This window comes from Lasioglossum baleicum, unplaced genomic scaffold, assembly GCF_051020765.1.
Source record: "Lasioglossum baleicum unplaced genomic scaffold, iyLasBale1 scaffold0108, whole genome shotgun sequence".
Classification (NCBI taxonomy): Eukaryota; Metazoa; Arthropoda; class Insecta; order Hymenoptera; family Halictidae; genus Lasioglossum; species Lasioglossum baleicum.
Genome location: NW_027469168.1, coordinates 3,956 through 15,733, shown reverse-complemented (window position 1 = coordinate 15,733; position 11,778 = coordinate 3,956). Strand labels below are relative to the sequence as shown.

Genomic DNA, 11,778 nt, shown 5'->3' with positions numbered 1-11,778 from the left:
AAATTAGAGGTAATTTATTGTTAATAAATTTAGTGAATATGAATTCCAATTTTTTATGTAGTTTATATAAAGTTTTAATACCTAAGGGTGGTACAGTTCAAGAATGAATCACATCAGTTGATGTAACTAATAAACGTAAAGGTAATTTTATAGGAATAACTATTCGATTATCTGTATCTAATTATCGAAATTGATTTATGGATTCATACATTAATATTGATTTGAAATATTGATTTAATAAGTCACCAATAAAATATAAAATCTGTAAAGATGGAAAACAAATAAATAACAAAATCGTTATTGGAGTAATTGTCCAAATTACTTCAATTAAATGATTTTTTAATAAACATAAATTGATAAATTTGTTATATAAAATATCAACAATTAAATATGAAGTAATAACAATAATTATTAATTTAAATATTATAATAAAATTATGCATATAACTGAAATTATCAGAATAAAACGAAATTGAATTTTGAAAAAAAAATATGCATCATGTTGCTATTTTTAATAATAAAATTAAATTTCATATAATTGAATTTTAAATTCATTGCAATTTTCTGCCATATTAAAATTTTTTAATTATTAAAATTCTACACTCATTAAATGAATGATTTAATGGAGGATAATTTATTAATCATTCTAATGAAGATTGAAAAAATTTAAATAATAATAAACGTTTACAAATTAAACTTTCTAAAGTTAAAAATAATTGAAAAATTATTCTATTTAATGAAAAAATAGAACCAATTGAAGATAATAAATTTCAACAATAATAAGAATCAGGATAATCAGAATAACGTCGAGGTATTCCTTTTAAAACCATAAAATGTTGAGGAAAAAATGTTATATTTACACCAATAAATATTATTAAAAATTGATAAACTAATCTTTTTTATTTAATATTAAACCAGTAATTAAAGGATATCAGTGATTAAATCTTGAAATATTAGAAAAAAGAGCTCCTAATGATAAAACATAATGAAAATGAGCAACAACATAATATGTATCATGTAACATATTATCACCAGGTTTATTAGATAATATAATTTCTGTTAATCCTCCAATTGTATACAATAAAATGAAACTTAAAGATCATACAATAGAATTATTTATTTTAAATTTTGCACCATTATTGGTAGCTAATCATCTAAAAACATTAAAACCAGTAGGAACAGCAATAATCATATTTGCCGAAGTAAAATACGCACGAGTATCTACATTTAATCCAATAGTAAATATATGATGAGATCAAACAATAAAACCTAAAAATCCAATTCCTAATATAGCATAAATTTTTCCTAAATTACCAAATACCTCTTTCTTACCACTTTCATTTAAAATAATTCGAGAATTTCATCCAAAGCCAGGTAAAATTAAAATATAAACTTCAGAATGACCAAAAAATCAAAATAAATGTTGATATAATACAGGATCTCCTCCTCCTATAGGATCAAAGAAAGATGTATTAAAATTACGTTCAAATATTAATATTGCAATAGCTCCTCCTAACACAGGTAAAGATAATAATAATAAAATTATTGTAGAAAAAAAACAGATCAAGGAAATAAAGGTACTTTATTCAAATCTGATCTAAAGTTTTTCAATCATATAATTGTAGTTATTAAATTTATAGCTCCTGTTAGTGATGAAATACAGATATACGTAGAGAAAAAATTTTAAATCTACAGACGGAGATGAATGAAAAACATAATTAGATAAAGGAGAATATACAGTTCAACCAGTTCCAGGTATAAAATTAAAAATTCATCTAGTTAAAAATTATAATAATGAAGGAGGTAATAATCAAAATCTAATATTATATATTCGAGGAAATGATACATCAGGTGATCTTAATATTAAAGCAATTAATCAATTACTAAATCCTCCAATTAAAAATCGTATAACTGTAAACAACATTATTAAAAATGCATGACTTGTAACTAAAGAATTATATAATATATCATTATTTAAAAACATTCCAAGAATTCTTAATTCTACGCGAATTAAAAATCTAATAGAAGATCGAATTATTCCTGATCATATAGCTAATGTAAAGTCAAGAATGCCAATTTCCTTACGATTTTTTGATATTAATCATTTAATTAAAATTTATTTTTAATTTTGAAAATTAATAGTTGTTAATTTAACTTAAAATTTTTATAGTATTAAAAAATGTTAAATTTTTATTAATAAATTTACAATTCATTTCTTTTATCAGGCATAACACTTTTTATATTTATTAATTTTCAATTATAGTTTAAAGAAACATTAAATTGCAAATATAAAATTATATAAATAAAATATATTAATTTTTTAATATTTATAATATATTAAACGTAAATAGTATCAAAATATTAAATATAAAAAAAAATAATATCAAAAAATTGAACTAAAAATTACAACTAATGACAAATTTTTTAAAATAATAATTTATATATATAAATAAATATATAATAAATTTTATATAACAATATAAATAAAGATTTCTAATTAATAAAATTATAAATCTAAGAAATATATTATATTCAGACATAAATATAAAATTTTTGATCAATAATCAAGAATTATATAATATTATATAATATTATATAATAAAGAAAAAAAAATTGGTAAAATTGAATAAATTAATAAAATTAATATAAATAAAATAATTAAATTATTTTTATAATTTAGTATAAAAATATTTAAATTATTATCTATAAATTTATATTTATATAATATAAATAATAACATATAAATAATTAATATGTAAAATAATATTAATGAAAAAATGTATTTTTCATTAATATAATAAACAATTTACTAATATATAATTTACCATTAATGTTGAACATCTATTAATTTTTTTATATTAATTAATTTCAGTATATAAATAGATAAATATAAAATTCGAAGAATTCCAAACAAAATTATTTTATAATCTAATTTTAAAATTAAGCAATAAAAATTTAAGGTAATAAACTTTATTAAAGTTGGAGATAAAAAAATGCAATTCCAATTTATTAATTCATAAGATTTAATTATTAAAAAATGAAAAGAAAATAATCCTAATTTTATTATCAATGAAATCAATAAAAAATAATTTAATAAATTCCTTAAATAAGTTATTTCAACCTAATTTATAAAATTTATTATAAAAATTACCAATAATATTATAGAAATAATTGATATACACGAAATCATTAAACTTGATAAGCTATTATTAGAATTTAAATTAATTACTCTAATTCTAATAAATATTACCATCTCAAAAATAAATCACTTTAAAATAACATTTGATAATAACAAAAAAAATAAATATAAAATAAAAATTTAATATATAAAATTTATAGATTTATTTTTTTAAATTAATTTATATAATTTATTTAAAATTAAATTATACTATAATTTTTAATATTGTTTCAATTCAATATTTTTATAACTAATAGTAGTTAATAAATTTACATAAATATTTTATCAAAATATTCCATTATCAGACATATTGTTACATATATAATAAATTATTATGAATAAATTAAATAAAAAGATATATAAAATAATAAAATAAATAATTTTTAAGGTTTATAATCTTGTATTCATGAATAAATTAAATTTAAAACCTAAACCCTACAAAATATTAAAATTTATCTTTAATATTCATAAATTTTATATTCTTAAATAAATTAAATTTAAAACCTATAAAATATTAAAATATATTTTTAATATTTACAGATTTCGTATCATTAAATAAATTAAATTCAAAACCTATAAAATATTAAAATTAATTAATAATTATAGGTTTTGTGACCTTAAATAAATTAATAAGACTATAAATATTAAAAATAAATTAAGTTTAAAACCTATAAAATATTAATAAATAATTTTTAATATTTATAAATTTTATATTAAAATTAATTATTTATAACAATAGTATAAAATTAGTTATTTATAATAATATAAAATAAAATCTATAGTACTGAAACAAAATGGTATAAAATTAACTATTTATAATAATATCAAATTAAATATATACTACTCGACTAAAATAGTATAAAATTAATTCTAATAGTTTAAAATTAAATCTATAGTATTAATATAGTATAAAATTATTTATAATAATATAAAATTAAATCTATACTACTCGACTAAAATAGTATAAAATTAATTATAATAGCACAAAATTTATTCTAAACTACTCGACTAAAATAATATAAAATTAATTATAATAGTATAAAATTAAATACATACTATCAAAGCAGTATAAAATTAATTATAATAGTATAAAGTTAAATCTATAGTACTCTCCTAAAATAGTATAAAATTAATTATTTATTATAGTAACATAAAATTAATTATTAAATATAAATTTCATATAAAATATTATCTTATAATATATCGATAGATTATGAATCTATAAGCTTAATAATTAGCCTATTTATATTTAGAATTATTATTAAATTTGTCAAGAATAAAAAATTTCAATGGAACAAATTTACATATTATATATGCAACAAAATTAACTCACCACCATTCTAGTCGAAAATATCAGTAGAGCTAATTTCACACCATAAGATCCAAAATTTTCAATATAACAAATTTTCATATTATACATGCAATAAAATTAGCTCACCACTATACTGGTCGAAAATATCAATATAACTAATTTTGTAAGATAAAATCAAAAAATTTTCATATTATATATGCAATAAAATTAGCTCACCACTATACTAGTCGAAAATATCAATAGTGCTAATTTTGCACCAGAAATTTTCAATTTTTATTTCAAAAAATTGTATTCCTTAGTAAACGGGTCATCAGAATTAGTTGATTGTACGTTTCTTACATTATTTTGTTAATCTTAATGTTATTTTATGCGATAGTCTGTGTACGTATCTGCGCTTCCGTAACGACACGACTGGAGTTATGTTGTAGTTGCGTTCACATGATAGGTGCGACGCTTGTATATGGTCTTTGTGAATTTCATTAACCTTGATATTGTACCGCATCCATTCCTTCACAGTTTTCAACTTATTTATACATACTGCGGTTTACTGCTGTGATATTTTCAATTTTTTATATAATTTCCTATTTTTAACTTGGAAAATTGTATATTTTGGAAAAATGCCTTTGGGATTATTTTAGTGTATATTTATGACAATATTTTCTAGAACACATTGTTATTTCATATGACTGTCTGTACACGAACCTACGCTTCCGGAAGGACACGTCTGGAGTGGTCGTGTTGTTGCGTTCGGCTGATTGAAGCGACCGTACTGTATTGACGTCGTTAATTCCCCTACCCCTGATAACGTACCGTATGCATTTCTCCCAGCCTTCCATTTATTTATGCATGCTGCAATTCACTGTTATAATATATACTACTATTCTCAAACTTTCAAATTTTTTAAATTAAAAAAATGTATATCTTATGAAATGTGCCCTTGTAATTAGGTCAGTTTATGTTTATGACAATATTTTGTTACATTCATTGATATTCTGTATGAGAGTCTCTATACGTACCAACGGATCGAAAGGACCTGAGTGGTCTTGTAATTGCGTTCGGGATATCGGATCGAAACCACTGTATGGATTTTGTTAATTCGATTAACATTAATATTGTAAGAAATGCATTTTTCCCAGCTGTCCATTTATGTATTCGTACTGCAATATACTGCTATGAAATTTCCGATTTTTTTCAAAATTTTCTCAGTTAGAATTAAAAGATTGTATTCCTGTGTAAGAGTGTCTCTGTAATTGGTTCAGTGAACGGTTATGACGATATTTAGTTTAACCTATTGTAATTTTATATGAATGTCTGTGCACGTCCCTTCGCTTCTGAAGCGACACGGCTGGAGTTGACTTGTAGTAGCGTACGGCAGAACGGAACGGAAATTTGGTCGAGCTTCGTTAACTTCTTCAACCTTGATTTTCTACCGTATGAATTTTTTTCTAGTGTTCCATGTATTTATATTTACGGTTTTTTAATCTTATTATATTTTCGATCTTCTTCGAAAATTTAAATTTAAATTTAAAAGATTATATCTCATTGTGAGAGTGTCCTTGGAATTACTTGAGTGTATGCTTATGATATTATTTTGTTAAACTTACTTTTATTTCAAGTTTCTGTATTTTGTATTATTGCCTGCAAGCGAACCTACGGTGTAGGACGGGCAATACTTGCGAGGCCTTGGAGTTGCGTAGGACAGAACGGAGCGGCACTACTGGATTGTCTTTGTTCATTCCTTTAACCACAATATTTTACCGTATGCATTCTTTCGCGTTTTTCTATTTATTTCTACATGATGTGGTTTACTATTGTGATATATTCCTTGCTTTCCAAAGCTTTCAATTTTAATTATAAAAAGTTGTATTTCCTAATAAAAGTTTCTTGTGAATTATGTCAGTTTAGGTTTATGACAATATCATGTTATATTCATTGTTATTTTATGTGATTGTCTGTATACGTACTTCCGCTCCCGCATCTACACCACTGACGATGATTTGTTGTTGCCTACGGCAGTTCGGAGTTGCACTACTGAATGGTCCTCGTTAATTTCGTTAACCATGATACTTTATCGTATGCATTCCTTGCTAGCCTCCCATTTATTTCTACATACTGTATTGCACTGTTATAGTATTTTCGATTTTCTTCAAGATTTTCAATCCTTAGTTTAAAACATTGTATTCCTCACGAGAAGTGACATTTAAATTAGTTGAGTGTACGTTCATGACAATATTTCGTTACATTTATTGTTATTTGCATGATTGACTGCGTGCGCACGAACGCTGTCGCAACGATTCGAACGCACTCCATTTGTAGTTGCGTACGGCACTGCGGAGTGACACTACTGGACAGCCAATGTTGATTTCATTAACCACAATACTATACCGTATGCAATCTATCGCAGTTTTATATTTATCTACACATGCTGTAATTTACTGTTATGGTATTTTGAATTTTATGCGTAATTTTCAATTTTTACGTTTAACAATTGTATTTGTCTGTAGAAGTGGCTTTGTAATAAGTTGAGTGTACGTTTATGACATTATTTTGTCAAAATTATTGTTATTTTATACCATTGTTTGTATACGTAGCTACGCATCAGGTCGTACATGGTTGGAATCGCTTGTTGCTGCATTCGGTCGATCTCAGCGACGCTGCTGCATGATCTCCGCTAAATTCTTTACCTTAGACATTGTACCGTATGCATTCCATCGCAATTTTCCAATTATTTATACATACTGCGATTTAATGCATGACATTCTCGATATTTCTCATAATTTCCAATTTTTAATTTGGAAAATTGAATTTTTTGGAAAAGTGCCGTTGGAATTATTTGAGTGTATGATTATGACCGCATTTTCTAAAGAACATTGTTATTTTACATATCTGCCATTATACGAACCTACGCATCCGGAGAGACACGACTGGCGTGGTCTTGTTGTTGCGTTCGGCACATCGGAGCAAGCGTACTGTATTGACGTTGTTAATTTCCTTAACCCTGATTATGTTCCGTATGCATTTTTCCCAGTATTCCATTTATTTATGCATACCGTAATTTAGTGTTATGGTATATCCTATTTTTTTTCAAAATATCAAGTTTTTAATTTCATAAGCTATGTCGTATATGAAAAGTACCTTTAGAATTAGATGAGCATACGTTTGTGACAATGTTTCGTTATATTCCTTGTTATTTTATATGATTGTCTCCGTATGTGCCATCGATACCGATGCGACAGGACTGGAGTGGACTTCTAGTTGTTTTCGGGAGATCGGAGCGATACCACAGTATGGTTTTTGTTAATTTCATTAACATTAATATTGTACTGAATGCACTTTACCCGGATTTTGATTTACATATACATACTGTAATTCACTGTTTCGATGTTATCGATTCTTTTCAATGTTTTTATTTTTTAGTTTAAAAAATTGTATTACTTAGTAAACGTGTCTACGGAATAAGATGAGTACACGCATAAGACACTGTTTTATTAAACCTATTGTTCTTTTATGTGATTGCCTGAATTTGTCCCTACGCGTCCGGAGCGACACGGCTGGAGTGGTTTTTGCAATTGCGTATGCCATAGCGGCGCGCAGACTGTACGGGCTTCGTTAATTTATTTAACCATGATATCGGGCCGTATGCATTCATTCGCAATTTTCAGTTTATATACAAATACTGTAATTTGCTTTTATTATACCTTCGATTTCTTACGAAGATTTCAATTCTCATTTTATGAAATTTTATTTCTCAATAAAACTGTCAATGCAATTAGTTGAGTCTACGTTTGTGAGATCACTTCGGTAAACTGATAGGTATTGAATATGAATGTCTATATACATAACTACGCGTCATTAGCGACGCAACTGGAGTGGTCGTGTAGCTGCGTGCGGCAGATGAGAGAGGCACTACTGGATGGCCTTCGCTATTTCGTTTGGCATTGATATTGTGCCGTATGCATTTTTCCCAGTCTTCTATTTTTTTACACATGCTGTAACTTACTGTACTCATATTTTCAATTTTTTTCCATATTTTCTATACCTAATTTCAAAAATTGTATTTCATGGTAAAGGAGACTTCGGAATTAGGTGAGTATGCGTTCATGACATTATTTAGTTAAGTTTATTGGGATTTCATGTTATTATGGGTACACGTACCTACGCTCTGTGCGCGACACGACTGTAGTGATCTCCTACTCTCTTTCGGTAGGACGGAGCGGCACTACTGAATGGCCTTTGTAATTCTTATAATCACTGATTTTGGACCGTATGAATTTTTTCCCAATCTTACATTTAGGTTATGCATTCATTAATTAACTGTTATGATATTTCCTATTTCTTTTTCAAAATTTCCAATTTTTAAATTCAAAAGTATATTGATTATAAAATGCATCTTTGGAGTTATTAGAGTATTCGTTTATTATTGTATTATTTTAAATTCCTTGTTATAGTTTATGATTGTATCGATACGCACCAACGTAGTCATGAGCTACAAGACTGTTTTGGGCCTAGTTGCTTTCAGAAGGTAACAGTGGCATACTGTATGGTCTTCATTAATTTCATTAACCCTAATATTGTACCGTATGCATTCCTTCTCAATTTCATATGGTTACAAATACTGTAATATGCTGACATGATATTTTCGATTTTTTTTCATAATTTTGAATTTAAATTTTAAGAAATAGTATTTTTCAGTAATAGAGTCTTTCGAATTAGTTGTGTGTTCGTTTATGACATTATTTAGATAATCTCATTTTATTTAATAAGATTTTCTCTATACGAACCTACCATGCCAGAGCTACACGGCTGGAGATGTCTTGTTGTTGCTGACGGCAGATCGGTGCGGTGTACTGGATGGCCTTCATTAATTTCTGTGACCATCCTATTGAACCATATACATCTTTTTCCAATTTTTCCATTTATTTATTCATTCTGTAATTTAATGTTACAACATCTTTGACTCCTATCAAAATTTTCAATTTTTACTATAAAAAATTGTGTTTCTCAGTAATAGTGTTGTTTGAATTTGTCGAATTTACTTTTATGACATTGTTTTGTGAAACATATTGTTATTCTATATGAATGTCGGAAAACGTTCCTACGCTGTCGGTGCGACAGGACTTGCGAGGTCTTGTAGATGCCTACGGCAAACCTAGCGGCACTACTGGATGGTCTTTGTTAATTTCATTAACCTTGATCTTGTACCGTATGCATTTTTTTCCAGCTTTCCATTTATTTATACATTCTGTAATTTGCTGTTCCGATGTCTACGATTTTTTTTTTTAATTTTCAGTCTTTATTTATGAAAATTGTCTCTCTTAGTGAAACTGCCTTTGGAATTAGTTGAGTACTTTTGTGACGATATTTCGTTAAACGTATTGTTATTTCATATGATTGTCTCTATACGTACCTTCACTGCAGGAGCAACACGACTGGCGACGTCCTGTAGTAGCGAACGGCCGAACGAAGCGGCACTACTGGATGGTCCACGTTAATTTCTTTAGCGATAAATTTATACCGCATGTATTCTTTCACAGTTTCCTATCTATTAATAAATTCTGAAATTTACTTTTATGATATTATCGATTTTCTTCGAAATTTTCAATTTTGATTTTAAAAAATTGTATTCCTTAGTAAAAGTGTTCTTTCAATTAGTTAAGTGTTCGCATATGGCATTATTTTCTTAAACTAATTGTTACTGTATATGATGGTCTGTATACGTACCTACCCTGCTTGAGCGACATAACTGGCGAGGTCTTGTAGCTGCGTTCTGTGTATCGGAACGGTCCTAATGGATGGCCATCGTTAATTTCTTGAACCTTGATCGTGTACAGTATGCATTTTTTCCCAGTCGTCGATATATTCATTCATACTCCAATTTACTATTGTGATATTTTCGTCTTCTTTTCAAAATTTTCATATTTTGTTTAAAAAGTTGTATTTCGCAGTAGAAGTGTCTTTGAAATGAGTTGAGTGTATGTCTGTGTTAATATTTTTATGAATTTGTTGTTGCATTATATAATTGCCGTACACGAACCTACGCTTCCGGAGCGACACTACTGGTGAGGTCTTGTAGTTGCGTACGAAAGATCGAAGCGGCACTGCTGTATGATCTTCGTTAATTTGTTTAACCTTAATACTGCACCGTATGCATTTTTCCCCAGTCTTCCATTAATTTACACATATTGTAATTTACTGTAACGATACTATCGATTTTTCTTCAAATTTGTAATTTTTAGTTTTGAAGAATTATATCCTTTAGGAAACGTACCATCCATATAGTGGAGTGCACGTTTATGGCATTGCTTTGTTGAATTTTTTGTCATTTTATAGGACTGCCTCTATGCATACCTACGCTTCCGGTGCGACATGGCTGGATTGGTGTTGTTGTAACGATCATTTGATCGGAGCGACACTGCTGAATGGTCCTTGTTAATTTCTTTAACCTTAATATTATTTCGTTCGCATTCATACCTAGTCTTCTATCTTTTTCTATATACCGCAACATACTATTGTGATAATTTCGACGTTTTCGTAATTCCCAATTCATAACATTAAGCATTTTATTTTTAGGATGAAGTATCATTGGAATTAGTTGAGTGTACGTGTATCGCGGTATTATGCTAAATATGTTGTTGTTATGTATGATTTTCTGTATACGTCCTACGCTTCCCTATCGATGCAGGTGCGGTCGTCTTGCAGCTGCGATCGGTAGATCGGATCGATATTACTGGACCATGTTCGATTATTCCACCAACCTTGGTATTGTACAGTATGCACCCTTCCGCAGTTCTACATTAAATTATGCGGACTGTAGTTTACGGTTTAGATAATTTCGATTTCCTCTAATATTTTCAATTTTTAATCGGAAAAATTGTTTTCCTTTGAAAAATTACCTTTGGAAACTGTTGAATGTACATTTATGACATTATGCTATAAAACTCATTGTTATTCTATATGATTGTCTGTATACATAGCTATGCCGCCGGAGCGAGACGGCTGGATTGACCTTTTAGTTCGGTACGACGATGGAAGCGACACTACTGGATGGTGTTCGTTATTTTCTACAACCTTGACTGTGCACCGTATGCGATCTTTCCCAGTCTTTCACATGTATATATGTACTGTATTATACTGGGATGATATTTTCGATTTTTTTCATAATTTCTAATCATTAATTTCAAAAATTGTAGATCTTAGTGAACGTGACATTGGAATTAGTTTAATGTACGGTTATGACAATATTTTGTTATGTTCCTGCTTATTTTATAGTATTATCTCTATCCGTACCT

The 11,778-nt window shown here is 27.3% G+C and overlaps 1 pseudogene; it reads right to left on the bottom strand.

Annotated features, from left to right (window-relative positions):
- Positions 1 to 571: 571 nt before the first annotated feature.
- Positions 572 to 1,758, bottom strand: LOC143219949 (cytochrome c oxidase subunit 1 pseudogene; annotated as a pseudogene).
- Between the last annotated feature and the right edge of the window lie 10,020 nt (positions 1,759 to 11,778).